The sequence below is a fragment of the Panthera leo genome, chromosome D2 (assembly GCF_018350215.1).
Source record: "Panthera leo isolate Ple1 chromosome D2, P.leo_Ple1_pat1.1, whole genome shotgun sequence".
NCBI classification, from domain to species: Eukaryota; Metazoa; Chordata; class Mammalia; order Carnivora; family Felidae; genus Panthera; species Panthera leo.
In genome coordinates, this window is record NC_056689.1 from 23,827,370 (window position 1) to 23,839,820 (window position 12,451).

At 40.4% G+C, this 12,451-nt stretch overlaps 1 long non-coding RNA gene across 1 annotated transcript; it reads right to left on the reverse strand.

The window, feature by feature from the left end:
• Nucleotides 1-1,672: 1,672 nt before the first annotated feature.
• LOC122201911 lies at nucleotides 1,673-12,040 on the reverse strand. The gene is made up of 3 exons (XR_006194373.1): nucleotides 12,019-12,040; nucleotides 6,157-6,255; nucleotides 1,673-1,967 (listed from the first exon to the last, which is right to left on the reverse strand). It is a non-coding gene; the product is annotated as an uncharacterized LOC122201911 (long non-coding RNA).
• Between the last annotated feature and the right edge of the window lie 411 nt (nucleotides 12,041-12,451).

Genomic DNA, 12,451 nt, shown 5'->3' on the forward strand with positions numbered 1-12,451 from the left:
TTAGGTGTTAACACAGGCCTGGACTCAAGTGGGCCCTCAGAATGCACATAAAGAATTCATAACATTGCATCAAGGCAATCTTCAAAACTGGAGTTATCACAGTCCCAGATTTGAAAATATACTACAAAACTACAGTAATCAAAACAATATGGCACTGCAACAGAAACAGACACATAGAACAGTGGGACAGAACAGAGACCCCAGAAATAAATCCACACTTTATATGGTCAATTAATCTATAATAAAGGAGGCAAGAATATACAATGAGGAAAATAGTCTTGTCAATAAGTGGTTCTGGGAAAACTGGACAGCAACATGCAAAAGAATAAAACTAGACCCCTTTCTTATACCATACACAACAATAAACATGAAATGGATTAAAGATCTAAATGTAAGACCTGAAACCATAAAACTCCTAGACGAAAACATAGGCAATAATCGCTTTGACATTAGCCTTAGCAACATTTTTCTAGATATGTTTCCTCAGGCAAGGGAAACAAAAACAAAAATAAACCATTGGGACTATACCAAAATAAAAAGCTTTTGCACAGTGAAGGAAACCATCAACAAAACAAAAAAGGTAACCTACTGAATGGAGGAAGATATTTGTAAATGATATATCTGATAAGGGGTTAATATCCAAAATATATAAAGACTTTATACAACTCAATGCTAAAAAAAAAAAAAGAAAGAAAAAAAAACAGTTAAAAATGGGCAGAGGATCTGAATAAACATTTTTCCAAAGAAGACATACAGATGGCCAATAGACACGTGAAAAAATGCTCAACATCACTCATCAGGGAAATACAAATCAAAATCACAGTGAGATATCGCCTCACGAATGTCAGAATGGCTAGACTCAAAAACACGAGAAACAAGTGTTGGCAAGGATGTGGAGAAAAAGGAACCCTCATGCACTGTTGGTGGGAATGCAAGCTGGTGCAGCCACTGTGAAAAACAGTATGGAGGTTACTTAAAAAATTAAAAATAGAAATGCCAAATGATCTAACAATCCCACTATTATTTACCCAAAGAAAACAAAAACACAAATTTGAAAAGATCTATGTACCCCTATGTTTATTGCAGCTTTATTTACAGTAGCCAAGATATGGAAGCAGACCAAGTGTCCATCAATAGATAAATGGATAAATAAGATGTGATACACACACACACACACACACACACACACACACACACACAGGAATATTACTCAGCCATAAAAAATAATGAGATCTTGCCACTTGCAAAAACATGCATGGACCTAGGCGATATTATGCTAAGTGAAATCAGTCAGACAACAAAAGACAAATACCATATGATTTCATTTATATGTACAATCTAAAAGAATAACAAACAAAAGCCATGCTCTTAAGTATAGAGAACAAACTGGTGGTTGCCAGAGGGGAGTTGTTGGGGGTGGAATGCACAAAAATAAAGGGGATTAAGAGATACAAACTTCCAGTTATAAGATAAATAAGTCATGGAGATAAAAAAGTACAGCATAAGGAATATAGTCGATCATATTGTAATAACATTGTGTGGTAAAATATGGTGACTACACTTATGGAGAGCACTGAGTGATGTACAAAATTGTTGAGTCACTATGTTGTACACCTAAAACTAACAAAACACTGTATGTTATATATACTTCAATAAAAAGGGGAGAAAAAGAATTCATGACACTGTGAAACAATGGAGGCCCACATCCCATTTTCACATGTGGAGCATGGTCCAGCATAAGCAGAGAGCAACTTGCAGGGCACGTGGAGCCATCAGATCTTGTCTGTGTCTTTTTCTGTCCAAAGCTCTGATGGAGAACTAGCTGAGATCAGAGTCTGAGGCAGCGGGCTGGAACTGAGAAGCTATCTGGAGGTAGCTGGAACCAGGCGTGGCAAGACAGCAGCCCCTTTCCATTTGGGAATTTAACATTCAAGGTCTCTATAGTTCAGCAGCATAGTGAGGGGTCTCTGAGAAAGAAGAAAAGGGGTCTCTGAGGAAGAGTGGGTAGGAGGATGGGTGGAGCGCAGATAGCAATATTTGCAGGGCCACCACCTGACTCACTCTCTCTAGAAGATAGTTGCATCTTAGCAGTAATGAGCTATCCTGCACTCCTGGTTGCTAGTGGAAGGAACCCTTTAGATATGTAAAACCAAACTTATTCTTGGGTTGGCAGGGAGGAGCCATCAAAGAAAGAGATAATGGAATGAAGGACCTTCAAGCATCAGTTCATGTGAGGTGTTAATGGATCCATAGGCCCTGAGAGATGACTACAGAGGCATTAGCAGAACATTTCTGTAGTCGACTCTCTAGGCTTTGCTGACTTACTAGACAACTGGGTGATCTGTGCACTGCTTTACAGGAGAATGAGGTGTTGCCTGGGTGCCTTCAGGAGAGTTGTGTCCTAGCTGGAGGTCATAGATCTGGACCATGGATTGTACATCCTTCCTGAGCCATGTCAGATATTAAAAGTTCCGCTTCTTGGGGCACCTGGGTGGCTCAGTTGGTTGAGCATCCAACTTCAGCTCAGGTCATGTTCTCACAGTTTTTGAGTTCGAGCCCTGCATTGGGCTCTGTGCTGACAGCTCAGAGCCTGGAGCCTGCTTCGGATTCTGTGTCTCCCTCTCTCTCTGCCCCTCCCGCACTGTGCTCTTTCTCTCTCTCTCTCTCTCTCTCAAAAATAAATAAACATTTAAAAAAAATTTTTTTAAGTTCCCCTTCTCTGACCTCTGGAGGTAGAATGCCTTTTAGGCAAAGAGCAATCAATTTGCAGCTTTGGATATATATATATATATATATATATATATATATATATATATAGTGGCAATTTTACATTCATCTTACAGTGGACAGCACCAACCACTTGGATTCCTTAAGCATTGTAACCACACAATCTGTGTCTTTGCTTTACATACAGCTCGAAGCAAACACGAACTGGAGGAGGAAGGATTTACAAACAACAACAACGACGACGACGACGACAACTTAATTGGCCCCCAGAGAGAGTAGATGCCAGAGAAAACACCATGTTAGGCAGGCCATAGCAACATTTAGACTACTATTTCCACCAGTCTGCAAAGGAAGCCATCTTTCCCCAACAGAGAATGGGAAGCCTGGGGAGAGAGGCAGAGAGGAGATACAAATGGGGAGATAATAAAAGAGGGAAAAGATGAGGAGGTGTGTTGTCTGGGGAAAATATTCCTAGAATAGCAAACATGCCTGTATTCACACCAATTCCTCCAAGGCCTCCCTCTCTGGAGAGACTTCTTAGAGCCTCTGGTCACTACTCCCTTCTCTAAAGGCCCAGAGCCCTCTCTACTCTGTTCTCTACTGCATTGAAATGATTTTTTCAACATGTGTCCTCACAGTTAGAATCTGAACTTCCCGAGAATAGAAAAATATGTCTTCCACGTGTTGGTATTACCTGTGTGCATCGCTGCCCCTGACACAAGGCTAAAACGTTGATCACTCAGTGTGCTTTTGTTGCATATAGGACTCTGTTTGTGAATGACCCCGTGCCTGTACTGTAATCTGCTAGTGCAGAGCAGACAGGGCCATCTGTCCCTTAGCTATAGGGCTAGGTCCCCATAGTGAAGTGAGTAGTCTCACCCAGTTAGATCTTCTGTTCTCCCCAAGTTCTTATGTTTGTAACTTTAACTTCTATATTAATACAAGCTACAATTGTCCCACATCATTGTTATGTTTTAAGGATCAGTGGAAAGGTATTAGAAAGTTTGCTCAGAGCTTGAAGATTGTTTTCATCCTAACACTAAGTGAAACACAAAAGCCAACCTCCATCTTGCATCTATAGAAGGTCACGTGTACATGATCACATCTGCTGAAGATTCCAGAATTGAAACTGATTGAGGAATTAGGATGGTGAGAATATACACTTGTAGTTTTTCTCTTTAGGAGAAATTGTCTTTGTGGTGTTTTCTGTGTTTGTACAAAGATAAATGAATAAATATGCAAACAAAGAAGTGTACAACAGATACATCGGCAGAGGGGGGAAGACCAGGGTCATGCTTCACTGTCCAAACTTCTTTTCCTGGATTAGCAAGCAATGCTTTTTTTCTAGCTGCACAGAAAAGGGCAGATTATTTAGAATAGGACAGTTCCTGGGTGCAAGAGGTTTTAAGAGAAAGCATCTGAAATTCATGTCACTCCTCCCTTTGGGGTTGTGAACTAGGGTTCTAGTGGTTGATTGCACTGGTTCACTCAGTATCAGGGAAAGGGCAAGAATTTTTCTATCCATTTCTGGTTGATGACATGCCCATTAGTCATCTCTTTTCTCTCTACTCAGAAACAGCGAATGTGCTGTGTTGCACAACGGCCTCTGGGAACTTGGGCAGGGCAACAGTCTAATGCTAGCGGCCTGCTTCCGGGTGTGAATCTTGCTATAAATCAAATGAACTTCATGAAACTTCTGTGGTTGCTAAGAGACATAGTATCTTTAAGTGTCAGTTACCATTTCCCTCGAAATTGCTCAAAAATCATCTATTGTTTGGCTTTAGAAGTTGCACGATATGCTACATTTTAAGTGACATGGGTTAAAATCTTGACTTCACTATTTTCTGGCTGGTGACCTTGGCTAAGCTACTTCTCTCCAAGTCTCATTTTTCCTTCTCTGTTAACAGGGGGTGGTGATAGGGAGCAGTTTCATACACTGCAAAACACTCCACCTATTGAACAACTCAATTCACATCAGATATGGGAATGTACATGATAAAGGTTGAAAACAGAAAAGGCATCAAAATATAAATGATTATCATAGGAGTCCCTGTGCCTCATTGCTTGAATATTATTTCTACCATATTTGAGACAGTAGGGGATGTGAACAAGACGTGATCTGACACCTCAAGTTGATAACTTGGGTTTCAAAAAGGAATTTGGGAATGATTTCATAATAATTCTTCACTTTACCGAATAATTAACAGTGGCTTATTATTATATATTATATATATATAATTATCCAGTAAGTAAATATAATATATATATTATATATATAATATATATATTATAATAACAGTCATTATTATTATTTTGTATTGTTATATGTTGTTATAATTAATGTCCTTAAGGAACCAGCTATCCTAGTTCATTTTAAGTATGATTTAATTCCCTAAATGTTGTTTCGAGCCCAATTTGCAAAGCCACAATATTGCAGCAGACCAGGTACGTGCTAATCTTTCCAATGGACATGGGTAAATGAGACTTCAAACGCCAGATGAAAAGGAATTACATTTGCCCCCTCCGTGGTCTGTAATGTATACCGCTATCGTGTGTATGCTGATGTTGGCTGTGGAGCCCAGCCATGGTGTATGCAACTCTTTGCTCTGGGCAAATAGAAAAATCCCTTCCCTTGATCCTTTCCTCCCTGAGCCCTTTCTGGGCTCATCCTCTGGGCTGCATCCCTCACACCTGTGTCAGGGAGCCTCTGGTGGTCCTGGAGGGCTGCCCAGCCTCTGCCCTGGTGCCTTTGTCTCGGTTCCAGCTACGTGTGGTATTGACACACCCTGAGTCCATGCTTTAGAGAGTCCTTGTAGCGTTCCTCCTGCTTTTCCTGTCTGAGAACCATGACTTTAAGTCACTAAATAGCAAGCGACTTGGAATCCAGCTGCTGGGACTTTGGACTTCAACAACCGTGGCTGTGATCCTGACAGTGACAGTCATCAAGTACTCATCTGGGGACCCTGGGCAAGGTTACTTCAACATTTGAGAACTTGATTTTCCTCATCTGTAAATAGGGTAATAACATCTATCACATAATTTTTCCTATTATGAAGATAGGTGTTTTTAGCATGGTGCCTAAGAGTTAGCAAGCTAAGCAAGTAAGTTAGCAAGTAAACTATGAGTATCATTGCTGCTATTGTTATTATTACTATTATTATCATCATGTCAAGATCATCTTACAAGAACTATTATCAAGTAAATATCATTTTGGTCTTGGTGCAAGGACTATTATATAGGATTTTGTGGCTAGAGATTTTATAAGTTTACATACAAATGTGTATGATGTCCCCAAGGGCAAATGGATAATCATCTATACTTACATAGAAACCCAAAGCAGGATAACTAACAATTTCTTTTTGACTTTGGAATGCCCTACACAAGTGTGTGTGTGGATGCACTGACAAGCATGGGCACACCCAGACTTACCCCCAAACCACTTTTAGCTTGGTTTAACATAGAAGCAGATGAGATCTGTGTTCCCCAACATTCACCAGCAAACTTAGGGATGAGAGTGGTCCAGCCTACCTGAGGGACAGAGAAGAAAATGTTATTGCATTTAGTTTACACACTTGGATTTAGTCCATATATGGAGAGTCAAGGCAGCTTGAAACAGAGAGAAAGAAGAGGAATGGCTGATAATGCTCATAAATAAATAAATAGATAAACGAACAAACCAACCCCCAAAAAAGGAATTTAACTGAGCAAGACATCTGCACTTTTCTTGCAGCTCTGTGAGAGAGCTAAGAATGTTTGCCTGGAGAGAAGACTTGAAGAACCCTGGTCTCTTTCTTCCAAAGTTTGAGGGCCATCATGCCCATCATGTAGAGGAAGGCGTTTGTTTTGTTTTGTTTTGTTTTGTTTTGTTTTGTTTTGTTTCCTTACTGGATAAACAGGACCAATGAATGAGAGTAAGAGAGATCAAACTGGGCTCAATAGAAGGAATAACTTCTTAACTGTAATCAGTGATCCTCAAAATGGACTGAATTGCCTCTGGGCCTCTAGTTTTAAGTTTTGTTTTGTTTTGTTTTTTCTAATGTTTATTCATTTTGTGAGAGACTGAGAGATACAGAGCATGAGGAGGGGAGGGGCAGAGAGAGAGGGAGACACAGAATCCGAAGCAGGCTCCAGGCTCTGAGCTGTCAGCATAGAAGCCAATGCAGGGCTTGAACTCACAAACTGCGAGATCATGACCTGAGCCAAAGTAGGCCGCTTAACCAAATGAGCCACCCAGGCACCCCGGGATCCCTGGTTTTTGAAGGGTTCAAGCAGAAGTTGGGTGCCCATGTCTCAGGGATGTTGTAGATGAGTGGAGGAGGGGATGGTTGCAATAACCTCTCTGATCCTCTTTAAGATTAAATAAAATTTTACCTCAATATAGAATTTCTATGCTTTGTTTTCCTGAATATTAAAATAGATACGATGTCACTTAACAATCCCATCAAATGGGTTGTTCCTTATTAAAATGTGCAAGAAATGGAATTTGCAACTATGCTATATAAATAGATATTATCTTTGAATATTGAAAATACATAATGTACAGAAAGCTAAATTATTTTCAACTTTCCAAAATAGGTTTGTAGGATCTATCTAGGAGAAGAATCTCTAAAAATATCTTTTAATTCTTTATAACTTAAAAAAATATATAATATAGGCCATCCCAAAGACACGACAGAATTACCCACTGTGAGTTGTATCAGCCAAATCTTTCAGAAATCCTGATTTATGATAAGGCATCCCTAATGATTTGTTCATAAAAAATCCCATGTGAGGATCTGTATATGTCTCATATGATTCTAGCAGCTCCCCATGAGGTAGATATTTTTAGTGTTCCCATTTTACAGAGGAGAAAAATAAAGTTCAGAGAGACCAGGAAACTTGTTCAAGGTTACCCAGCTAAATGTGGAGCTGCCTGACTCCCTAGCCCCTGCTCTTTCCACTATGTCACACTTCATGACCACTTCCTGTCTTGCCTGAACAAACACAGTTCAGGTCAAACATCCAAGCAACGATGACGCGCCCCTGTCACACCTCCCAATTAAACCCTATAATTTTGAAGTCTGAGTTGGAAATCCTTTGGCTCTGTGTTCTTGTCTGGCCTTCCCAGAAAAAAAAAAAAAAAGAAGTTTATTTTTGAGATATGCCTCTCTCAGAACGGCTAGATATTTTCAATGGCCATTCATACATGGACCATGTTGAACTGGAAATATAAGTCATCACTTCACCTCACAACAGAGACTACCCCTTTGCCCCTTGCTCCCAATTTGGGGGTTTGTTTCAAGGAGGGGGTTAAGGCTATTAGTAGGTCCATGGAGGCTATAAATAGAGCCCTGGGCTTCAGCCAGCTCACCATGTTTATGTTTTGGGGTTGCACTGCAACCGTTGTTGGTAATTATAGACGCGTGGGTGAGGATGGGTACTGATGAATAGTTCCTCCTCTTGGTTTCCTTTTTGCACAAGCCCAACACTGGGGGTGTCTGAACTCACAATCCCATCATAAGGTCCCTCATGTCTACTCACTGCTGTTATTTCCTGGCCAACTCAAGGAACTAGAGAGGCTGAAATATTTCAAGATAATTCGCAACACCATGGGCATCACAACCTGTGAAGTCAATGCCTTCCTAAAAAGAAATAATGTGACACCAAAAGAAAATTGTTTCTCCTGACTGCGGATAGTATAAACAAGATTTCCGCCTTTGTGATGACAAAGCATTTTCCAGATAAATGCAGATAAATGAGTAAAGAGGATTCACAGGTCTAACTGAAATGATGATCTGCAAGGGAACTCAGTGAATCATAGTGCTTTATGTCCAGTAAATTGTTATAATCTGTAATATCATTTCTTTGGGTACTCCAAGGGTACTTGCAACCTCTTAGCCAGTGAAGTGGGGAAGTTACCTTTTCCAGATATTCTCTTCATTCTCTGGTGTGCCAAGAGAAAGGGTTGGTCATAGCTCCAGGATGCTCCCCAAGCCAACCACGAGGCTACCAGAATAGTCAGGCACATCTGATTCTAACCAGTGGTACATGGTTCTAACTGGTGGTAGATGAAGCCAAGAGGAAGATACTCATACAGTATCCAAGGACAAGGTTCTGAGGTCAGGTCATTAAATGATAGGTAAGCAGTGAAAGGAGCCAGTCACAAAGGACCACATATTGTGTGATTCCATGTGTATGAAGTGTCTGGAACAGGCAAATCTATACAGACAGAAAGTTGATTAGTGGTTGTCTGGAGCTGAGGGGCACAGGAGGTTGGAGCGTAACGGACAGCTAAGGAGTGTGGTTTTTCTTTTTGGGTGGTGAAATGTCCTAAAATTGATAGTGGTGATGGACATACAACTCTGTGGATACACTAGATGCCACTGAAGTGGCTTTAATTGGGTGAATTGTGTGGTATGGGAAGTATATCTTAATGAAGCTATTAAAAATAAAAGTAAGAAGTAATACATTTGGGGAGCCGAGCTGTGAAAAACCAGAAAAGTTGGATGAGGAGCAGTGAGATGGAGAGTGCTAACAGGAGGTGGTCTGCTGGGTGGTCTTGGGAGGGAGGTCAGGTTACTCTGGGCAGAGGGTTTATGCAGTTACAAGTACAGCTCGTGTGTTTTGAAAAGGACTGAGGTGGATACTGCCCTCATATAAAAGGCCTCTGGAGATCACACCAGGATTACTATAATCTACTTCTCCCATCCTAGAGGAATAAATCTGTTTAAAAATCATATCTGGTTGGCTTGGTGGATCTTACTCCTGTGATAGGATTATGCCTATGGATAAATTAACTTCATTTTTTGGAGCCTAATTAGAAATCTAGTTTGTGCATCGTTATTTTCAAGGGGTTAATAGTGCTTCCAGATGGTGGTATTTTTCTGTTTTTATTTTATCAGAGAACTCAAAGAGTTCCCAAGTTAGCCCATCATTAGAGTAGGAAGGTGGTTTTAGTTACATTTGAGGGAAAATCAAAATTACTCCAGTATTTCAGCAATAAATAATGGCTGAGGAGCCATTTGTACACATTCCAGTTCCAGATATGATGATTTGAGACTTTTTTCATGTAGTATTTAGCATGCCTTTGTCCTTCTGTAACCCTTCAACCTTGACTCCCACTCTGTCTCACAGAGATTCAGAACTGCAGCCCCAAACGTTTGTCTACATTTTTGCTTTTGTTGTTCATTCTATCTAAATCACCCTTTCTATTTCTCCATACTTTGCTAATTCCTACCTATTCTTTAGGAATCTTCCAAGAAGCATTCTCCAAATTTTCAGGATCGACTGGGAGTCCTTCCCTATATTCCCATAGTATCCTGTTTATACACATTAACTGAATTATAAAGGAATTATCTGTTTGTCTGTTTGTATCCACACTGGTCTGGAAGCTCCTTAGGGCACATCACTATGTCTCTCTGTCCTTAGCCATTGGACTAATTCCCAGAACCTAATATATCTTAATAAATGTGAGCTGAACCCCTGTGCAATGGCCACCTGTGAAGTCTGGCCAAAAAAACTTGATGCCATCCTTCTTAATCCCAAATATCACTCCAATAAATGGGCCCATTCAAAAGTCTCATGGGCTACAGGTCATTCTTAGTGTCCACAGGCCTAGCACAAGGCAAAGAACACAGTAGACCCTCCTTAAACATTCACTAAACTGATCTATTTATAGTCCTTGACTGTCATATGTTTAACGATCATACTGCCCACACTTTCAATATCTTAGACACTCCTACCCCTGAATTGTTTTCCACATGCTGCGTTCAGATGCTCATTCATTAGCTGACAAAACAACACTGGGAATTTTCCTGTCACGGAGCTGTGTAACTCTTCAGTTTTTACAGTGGTACCATCTTAGTAATGGAAGGTTCATGCAATTGTCTGATTATTCAAATATTCATTTATAAAAATGAGTGGGAAACAGAAAAAGAAAATGCTGATATTAGTAAAAATAAGCAGAGAGGTCTCATCAGTTTAATAAAATTAGGACAAAAATAGAAATGATTAGATATGCTAAAAGTGGCCAGTCTTTGGTCTCAATTAGATGTTCAATGAAAGATAGGTTGATTATATGTTCAGTTATGAAGAAAAAGAACAAATTAAACAGCACAGTGAATATGGATGTGTGGTGTCAAATATAGTATCTAGAAGGCAAGGCATAGTTGCATTTTTATAATTATTTTTTAAATCTCTGGGAGTCCTTCCACCCCTTAAACTAATATCTAAGTCTATTATTTGATATCCATCCTTTTGATTTTCATATGTTTTCATGAATGCATTATATATCAAAGCAGGAAGTGACTTATGTCAGATTAGAGATTCCTGAAGCTATGTCCAGTACCAGAAATCTTTGGGAGGAGTAGTAATACTTTAAGAGGAAATACCCAACAGAGGACAAAACTCAAAGATGATATCTTGGCTATAGTCTTATTGCTAAGTGACTAAAAGCACGGACATAAGGAACGTAGATACATCTGGATCACCTAACAATGTGTCCTGATCAAGTTACTTAATCCCACAAACTTCAGTTTCTTCATTTATAAAATGGGAGTGGTAATAGTAGCTATCCAAGTAGATGGCTGTAAGATACAAATGAGTGAATATGTTCAATATGCTTGGTCCAGTGCTTGGTACTTCCTCTGAGCTTATAATATAGAAACCGTTGTGTAGGAGGGAGAGAGAATGGTGGAAGGAGCCATGGGAGGAACTAAATTTGGCCTACTTCACACACTGTCTAGGGCCCCGCTGGATCCTGAACTCTATTAAAAACTTGACATGGGAACACTTAACAACTTCTATTACTTCTCCCAATCTACCCACTGGGTCATTCTGGCTTCTGCTGGGTTGAGTGGGAGTGTGCTATTTATTCACCTAATGACTCCTTCCAAGTTAGAGAAGTTGGAAACCCTGACGGTTGTTCCACCCGTTACTTCTTTCAGTTCACCACCTCTGCACTCAGGAAGGTGTGTCTTCTGTGTTCTTGTCAATCTGTGTCTTGATTTTTCAGTTGTCTGAGGCTCCCAGTTCTTTGAAATAGGTGATTACGACTCCACAATTATACAAGTAGAAGAGGCAGGTTTAGGATATGCTGTTAATAACAACACAGGGCAGGCAACCTCTGTGTGATGGGTACAGGGCACCATCACCTCCTGGGACACACATTCACCACCCTGACCCTCTGGCGTGTCGGGGCTATACCCTCGTTTCCACTCTGACAGAATTCTTGCCTAGGTTCTTCTTTAATGGCTTATTAGGGTTTAATTACATGACTTATTACTGTTCAACACTTATTATTATTATTTTTACCCCTGTAAAAGTCTTGGACTTCTCTGGTTGCATCTGGATCTGGAACGCCCTCAGGGAGCAAGTCCAGTTTCAGCAGAGATGGGGAGGGGAGCAGCAGCGGAAAACATGGAAGAAAATGAAAGACGAGATGAAAGAAAAATACTCAGGATTATGATGGCAAAGGAGCCAGCCCAGGGCCAAGAACACAGTGGAAAGTGCTCAGTGGTTTAAATGTTCACCTTTAAGTCTTTCTCCTCCCATCCAGCTGCCCTAGCCTTTTCGCTTGTGAAATAACTTGCAGACAAAAATCAGTAGTTCCAAATATTTTGGCGAAGGTCTCTCCTTTTCATAGGCAAGCCTTTCACATGCATTGTCAACACTCACAGTCTCCATTTACTCACCTCCCACTTGCTCTTCCACCACATCTTGTCCTCCTTGCCTGGTGCCCCACTGT